The sequence below is a fragment of the Tupaia chinensis genome, unplaced genomic scaffold (genome assembly GCF_000334495.1).
Source record: "Tupaia chinensis unplaced genomic scaffold, TupChi_1.0 Scaffold147218_1, whole genome shotgun sequence".
Lineage (NCBI taxonomy): Eukaryota > Metazoa > Chordata > Mammalia > Scandentia > Tupaiidae > Tupaia > Tupaia belangeri.
This window is the reverse complement of record NW_006207069.1, coordinates 1144286-1151460: the sequence shown is the minus strand read 5'-3', so window position 1 is coordinate 1151460 and position 7175 is coordinate 1144286. Positions and strand designations below refer to the sequence as shown.

General features: G+C 40.9%; 1 pseudogene; it reads left to right on the top strand.

Annotated features, from left to right (window-relative positions):
• The first annotated feature begins 5435 nt into the window (after positions 1-5435).
• On the top strand, positions 5436-6938 carry LOC102500049 (heterogeneous nuclear ribonucleoproteins A2/B1-like; annotated as a pseudogene).
• The last annotated feature ends 237 nt before the right edge of the window (positions 6939-7175 follow it).

Below are 7175 nucleotides of genomic sequence, written 5' to 3'. Positions count from 1 at the left end.
TGGCTTAAATCTCACGCCGGGCGCGTGTGCGTGCGTGCCCAAGATCCCGAGAGGAGAACGGAGGAGAAGGGATCGCAGTGTGACCGTCCCCCCTGGGGGGTGATTTCTTGCTTTCTGTCTCTATGTCTCTCTCTGTCTGTCTGGCGAGCGCACGCGCCCTATAGCGAAAACCTCTCCAAAAAAAAAAAAAAAAAGAAGCTAGAGGTAACATTTAAATTGCTAACTAAAGTTGTATACATTTTAGAATTTTTTGTATTTCTTGAAGAAAGGATAGGTTTTTCTTTTCCCCCCATGCATCACTGTGTTAGTTTTCTAGGTGCTGTTATAAACTATAACAAACTGGAGGGTTCAAACTACAAGAGTGTACTTTCATAGTTACGGACACTGAAGTTCAGGGTGAAGATGTTGGTTGGTCTCATTCTCCCTGAGGACTGTGAAGAATGTTTCCATGCCTCTCCCCCAGATCCTGGCTATTCACTGATTTGTGGGGTATCACCCCAATCTTTGCCTCAAGTTTGCATGGTCTACCTATGGCATGTGTATGTTCAAAATTCCCCTTTGTAAAATAATATCAGTCACATTGGATTAGAGTTCACCTTTATCACTTTGTTTTCACTTGATTCCTTCTGAAATGATTGTACATGTAAGTAAGATCACATACAGAACTGGGATTAGGACTTCAACATGTGAATTTTAGGGTGGCATGAGTCAACCTATAACAATTCACCTTAGCTCTCCCAAATTCCTAATCTTTCCACGTGCAAAATGTATTCACCACACTTCAACACCCCCTGAGGGTCATAAGTCATTCCAGCATCCACTCTGGATTCATCTAGATTAGGCACAGGTGAGATTCAGGCATGACTTCTCTAGCAGAAAACTGCTGTCCCTCAAGGAATCTGCTTTCCAAATGCACTCGTAAAAGCAGATGTTTTGCATTTCTAAAAGTGGAAAATTAGAAGAGGAGTGGAAAACAAACAAACAAAACAGGGTCACAGGCCAATTGGTGGCACAGCAATAGCATAATGCTCTGGGATGCTGGGACGGCCACACAGGAAAGTCCCAGGTTCAAACCCAGAAGTGTCTCTATACATGGCAGGCAGTCATGCCTGTGGCTTGGCTGGCTGCATGGGGGTAAATTGGAGCATGAAGACCCTTTTTGGTGTGCCTGTGTCACTCTTTTCCTCCCTTCTCTTTCCTTCCTCCCTCTCTCTCTCCCCTTTTCAAAAAACAAGTAGATATAAACTTAAAAAGTCAGACTTAAAAAAAAAAAAAAAAAAGAAAGCATATATCACAAGAAAGTCCAAAACCAGATTGGAAAGTGTTCATTGGGTTACAAGACTTCAGAATGATTATTCAGGCTTAATGATACTCTTGTCTCCTCGGCTCACTAGGAAGGCAGCTTTGCCCGCCAAGATCTAGGTTACAGCCTGTACCCCGTTATACCTCTTCCTGGGAGAAAGCCTGCTTTCTGGAACATGAAGGAGGTAGCTCTGCTCTCTTGATCCACAGCTCTGCTCTCAAAATTATTTGTACTTTGCTGGCTCTGTCTCCTCAAAATCATTCCTCTTTCATTTCATCAAGTATCTGATTCTGTCAGCCCAGTCTGGCAAGGCATCTGTTAGTACAAAATCCTTAAAAATCTCGTTGGCCTCTCCTGTGATTCACAGAGGTTCAAGTTATCACACCAGAGGGGCCCCCACAGATCTTCCCTGGATAACTGTGTCTCTGGTCCTGGTTTCAACAGGGAGATTGATTAAATCTATGCATGACACACCTAAAGTCTTCAACAAACTGTTGTTCAGCTATGTCTTTGACTTTGTTTCAAGAGTTTCCTACCTGAATAAGCTGAAATCTTCTAAATCATCATGCTGGTATTTACTTTAGCAATCCCCTTCTTCAATTTCTTTCTCTCCTCTCACATTTTACTGTAAGTCCCAAGGTGAAGCCACACCATGACTTTTTTACTTAGAAAAAATTTCATCTCAGTAGTCCAGTGTCCCACTTACTAATTTTATTTTCCATAGCACAGAACACAATTCAACAGTCCTATGTTTCTTCAGAGAAAAAAAGTTTTTCTTCCAGTTCCCAATAATACAGGAAACCTCACCAAAATCACCTTGAACATACATATTTCTAGCAACATTCTTTTCAGACTAATATGTGTATCCTATAAGATGATAAAACCTTTCTCTATAGTGCTCCTCTTTTCCTTCTGAGCCTTCATCAGAATCTCCTTGAACATCCATATTTCTTAGATTTATTCACTTATTTCCTGAGAGACTGACCCTGAAGGGTCTTCATGCTGTGCTCTTCCCCCATCCCCTGAACCCAGCCAGTATGGCAGCCATCTCTAGCGTGTTGAGACAGACCCAGAACATGACCCTGGGATGCAACCCTAAAACCTTCCCACATGGTCTTCAGCCTCACATAACGGTGCCTCTACTGCCTGTGCCGCTGCAGCTGGGCCCACATCTATGTTTTTGCAACTACTGCCTGGGCTCTTTCAGGAAGTCTAGATTTTCTCAAATTATGCACCTCAAAAACTCTCACAACCTCTATCCATTATCCAATTCTAGAGCCTCTCAGATTTTTAAGTATTCGTTATAGCAGTTCCTCATGTCTGGTACCAAAATCTGAATTAGTTTTCTAAGGCTGCCTTAACAAGCAATATAGTCTAGGTGGCTCCAAAAACAGAAATTGATTATTTTATAGTTCTGGAAGCTAGAAGTACAAGACCAAGGTACTGGCAGGGTGGGTTTTTCATGAGAATCATGAAGAAGAGTTCATTTCATGTTTCTCCCTTAGCTTTTGTGGTTTGCTGGGACTCTGGTGGTTATTGGCTTATAGAGCTTCACCCCAGTCTCTGCCTTCATCTTTACACACTGTCCTCCTTTTATGAATGTCTCTGTTAAATTTTTCCTTTCTATAGGAAAACTAGTCAAACTGAAGTGGAGCCTGTCCAAAGCAATCTCATTTAAACTTTAGTTTATTTTAACTGGATTATAATTTGACTACATCCATGAGAATACAGAAGATAGCTAAATTTAAAAGGAGATGAAAGTTTGAAATGATTGATTTTTGTTTTTTTAATTCTAAGAATTAGATATTATAATGACAAATAGTTCTCAATAACTAATAGAACGATCAGCTCATTTTTAAGACCCCAAATCATTTGGTTCCTCTTTTACACTATCCGAACAGAAAAACACACTGAAAGAAAATTCACCTCTCTTTGTATATTTACTTACTCTGTAGGTTTCTAATTTTTTTATTGCAATCTTATTCTTTTTTTTTTTTTTTTAAAGAGAGATTTTTGCTATAGGGCATGTGGATCACTAGAGAGACAGAAAGAAAGTGAGAAATCATCCCCCAGGGCATCTGGTCATGCCACCATCTTTTCTCCTCCATTCTCCTCTCGGGATTTGGGCACAAACACACAGGGGCCTAGTGTGAGTTTTAAGCTGCTGGAACCAGGACTTGAACCACAGTCAGCCATGTGGGAACATAACTATTACAACATCTGCTTTTCAAAATTTAATTTTTGGGGCCAGCAGGTGGTGTAGGAGGAGTTAGTGCTTGCCTCACTCATGGTCAACTGCCTTTCAAGTCCCAGATCTAATGGCTTGCTTTCTTACTTTCCCTTCTTCTCTCCCTCTCTGGTGAACACATGGGCCCAATAGCAAACTTAAAAAAATTAATAAGAAGAAGTAGTAAAATAAATAATTAAAACATTTAATTTTCAAATTATGCTGCATTGTTTCTATTAACAATGTTCTTTCTTATAGTATCCCTGCCTAGTAACATTGATGACATTGCATTCTTTATCATCTTTATCAAATTCTCTTCAACTCAATGAATACATCCCAAATAGCTCTTTTCTTTTCACTATTTCCTTTTCACCCATGTCATGTCCACCTATTATTTGTAACCCAATAAACCTTTTGCTTCTATCATGTTATAAACCTCAATCTAGATTTCAGTCTTTAGGCTCCAATAATTCAAACAGCTGGCTGCACCTTTGTCACAAGTATGACCTCAAATATATCATCTGTCACAAAACAAACATCCATATAACAATTCTTTCTGCTCACCTTACTTTCAATATAATGTTGTCTAGCTTGACCTTGGGGTCATGTAAACTCTTCCATCTCTTATTTCACAACACACACCATTAAGAATAAGAGATTCTCAGGACCAGCAGGTGGCATAATGGTTACCTCGCTGAATTTCCACATGATCGACTGTGGTCAAGTCCTAGACCCAAGAGCTTGAAACTCAACCTGGGTGTGTGTGCATGTATGCGTGCCTAAAATCTCTGAGAGGAGACTGGAGGAGAAGGGATTGCTGTGCGTCCATCCCCTAAGGGAGTGATTTCTTGCTTTCTGTTTTACTGTCTCTGGCAAACGCTCATGCCCTATAGCAAAAATCTCTCTTAAAAAACAAAAAGAGAATAAGAGATTCTTCTTCATTGATAGCTTACATCTAAATTTCATGTCTATATCCATGAATAAAATAACCATGAAGGTGCTTCTTACTTTTCGTGTTCTCTGTACTAATACTTCCCTCTCGTGGTGTTGCTCTGTCTCAATTCCTCCTTGCAGTGCCATTGAGTCAATTTAATCGAATGTCACTGGCGGATTCTTAAGAAATCTGTTAAATACATAGATCTAATTTCTTGTTTTCAAGAGATAGATTCTGGTTGGGTGACAGGTGTGTAAAAATAGGAGTAATACTACTTCTAAGTGCTAAAAGAGAAGCCTGCATGTTCAGATTATAAATTCAGGCAACTCAACTTCTTTCTGGGGATTCAGAGTAAATTACACAGTGGAGCTGGAAATGGATGGAGAGTGGGAGTCTGACTGGTAGAGTAGCACATTCTAAGCACTGGAAAAGTGAAGTGCAAGTACGTTTTGACATCCAAATATGTTCAGTGAGCAGCGGCTGGTTGTCTACGCTAAACAGAAAGCAGAGCTTGAATTAGAAAATCCCCCCAAGTTACCTGAGAGTCTGATGCAAATGTGTGTGTTCACACAAGAAGACGTATAGGGTTAGGTCCGAAGATAACAATTTAATGCATCCCAACAGGGCATTTTCAATGTCAGCTCTGACATGTGAGGCAGTTGAAAGTTGTAAGTACCATTCTTACAAGAAAAAGCTGAACAAACTGAAAATTAACAATTTGTAAGAATGATCAAAGAATCAGTCACAGAATACCCTTACTTGGGGAAGGTTTTAGAAAAGAGACAGTGGCTGCAGTGGCAGTGGCAGTGGCAGCAGTGCCGGGTCCCTGTGGAGTTACTCCTGGTGGCATTGTTTCTTGAATGGCGGTAGTTCTCACTACAACGCCAGGACGAGTCTAGCTCGCATTCATCCGCATCAATCTCTCATCTCACTCAGCTGCAGGAAATCCGGCTGAAGCAACTGAGTCTGTGATGGAGAAAACTTTAGAAACTGTTCCTTTGGAAAGGAAAAAGAGAAAAAAAGGAACAGTTCTGTGAACTCTTTATTGGTGGCGTAAGCTTTGAAACCACAGAAGAAAGTTTGAGGAACTACTACCGAAGTTTACAGACTGTGTGGTAATGAGGGATCCTGCAAGCAAAAGATCAAGAGGATTTGCTTTTTTTTTGGAGAGGTTTTTTGTTTGTTTGTTTTTTGTTTTTTGTTTTTTTTCTATATGGTGAGTGCGCTCGCCAGACAGACAGAGAGAGACAGAGAGACAGAAAGCGAGAAATCACCCCCCAGGGGGATGACCATGCCCGCAATCCTTTCTCCTCCATTCTCCCCTTGGGATCTTGGGCACGCACGCACACGCACCTGGCGTGAGTTGAAGCCACCGGGTCCGGCACTAGAACCACGATCTACTACGTGGGAGTCCAGCGACATAGCTATTACGCTAACTGCTGGTCCCAAGAGGATTTGCTTTTGTGACTTTCTCATCCATGGCTGAGGTTGATGCTGCCATGACTGTAAGACCTCATTCAACTGATGGGAGAGTTGTCAAGCCCAAATGTTCTGTGGCAAGAGAGGAGTCTGGAAAACAAGAGGCTCATGTAACTGTAAAGAAGTAATTGGTAGAATTAAAGAAGATATGGAGGAACATCAACTTAGAGATTATTTTGAGGAATATGGAAAAATTTATACCAATGAGGTAATTTCTGAAAGGCAATTTGGAAAGAAAAGAGGCTTTGGCTTTGTTACTTTTGATGACCATGATCCTGTGTATAAAATTGTTTTGCAGAAATACCATAATATCAATGGACATAATGCAGAAGTAAGAATGGCTTTGTCTAGACAAGAAATGAAGGAAGTCTAAAGTTCTAGGAGTGGTAGAGGAGGCTATTTCAGTTTTGGAGATTCACACGGTGGTGGAAATTTTGGACCAGGACCAGGAAGTAACTGTGGAGAAGGATCTGATGGGTATGGAAGTTGACCTGGATTTGGGAATGGCTATAAAGGGTATGGAGGCAGACCTGGAGATGGCAATTTTGGAGGTAGCCCTGGTTATGGAGGAGGAAGAGGAGAATATGATGGTGGAGGACCTGGATATAACAACCAGGGTGGGGGCTATGGAGGTGGTTATGACAACTATGGAGGAGGAAATTATGGAAGTGGAAATTACAATGATTTTGGAAACTATAACCAGCAACCTTTTAACTATGGGCCAATGAAGAGTGGAAACTTAGATAGTAGCAGGAACATGGGGGGACCATATGGTGGAGGAAACATGCTCCAGGAGGCAGTGGAGGAAGTAGGGGCTGTGGTGGGAGGAGCCTATATTGAGCTGCTTCTTTGCCATGGGCTGTATAAATAGGAGAGGATGAGAGCCCAGAGGTAACAGAACAGCTTCAGGTTATCGAAATAACAATGTTAAGGAAACTCTTATCTCAGTCATGCTAAATATGCAGTGATATGGCAGAAGACACCAGAGCCGATGCAGAGAGCTATTTTGTGAATGGATTGGATTATTTAGTAATGGTTAGCTTACTGTGGAGGAAGAATTGTTAAAAGAAAACAAAAAAAGCCTTTGAGACAGTTTCTTAGCTTTTTGATTGTTGTTTCTTTCTAGTGGTCTTTGTAACTTTGTAAATTTCAGGTGACATGTGAAACCTTTTTTTAAGATTTTTCTCAAAGTTTTGGAAAGCTACTAGGCAGAATCATGCTGTAATAAGACA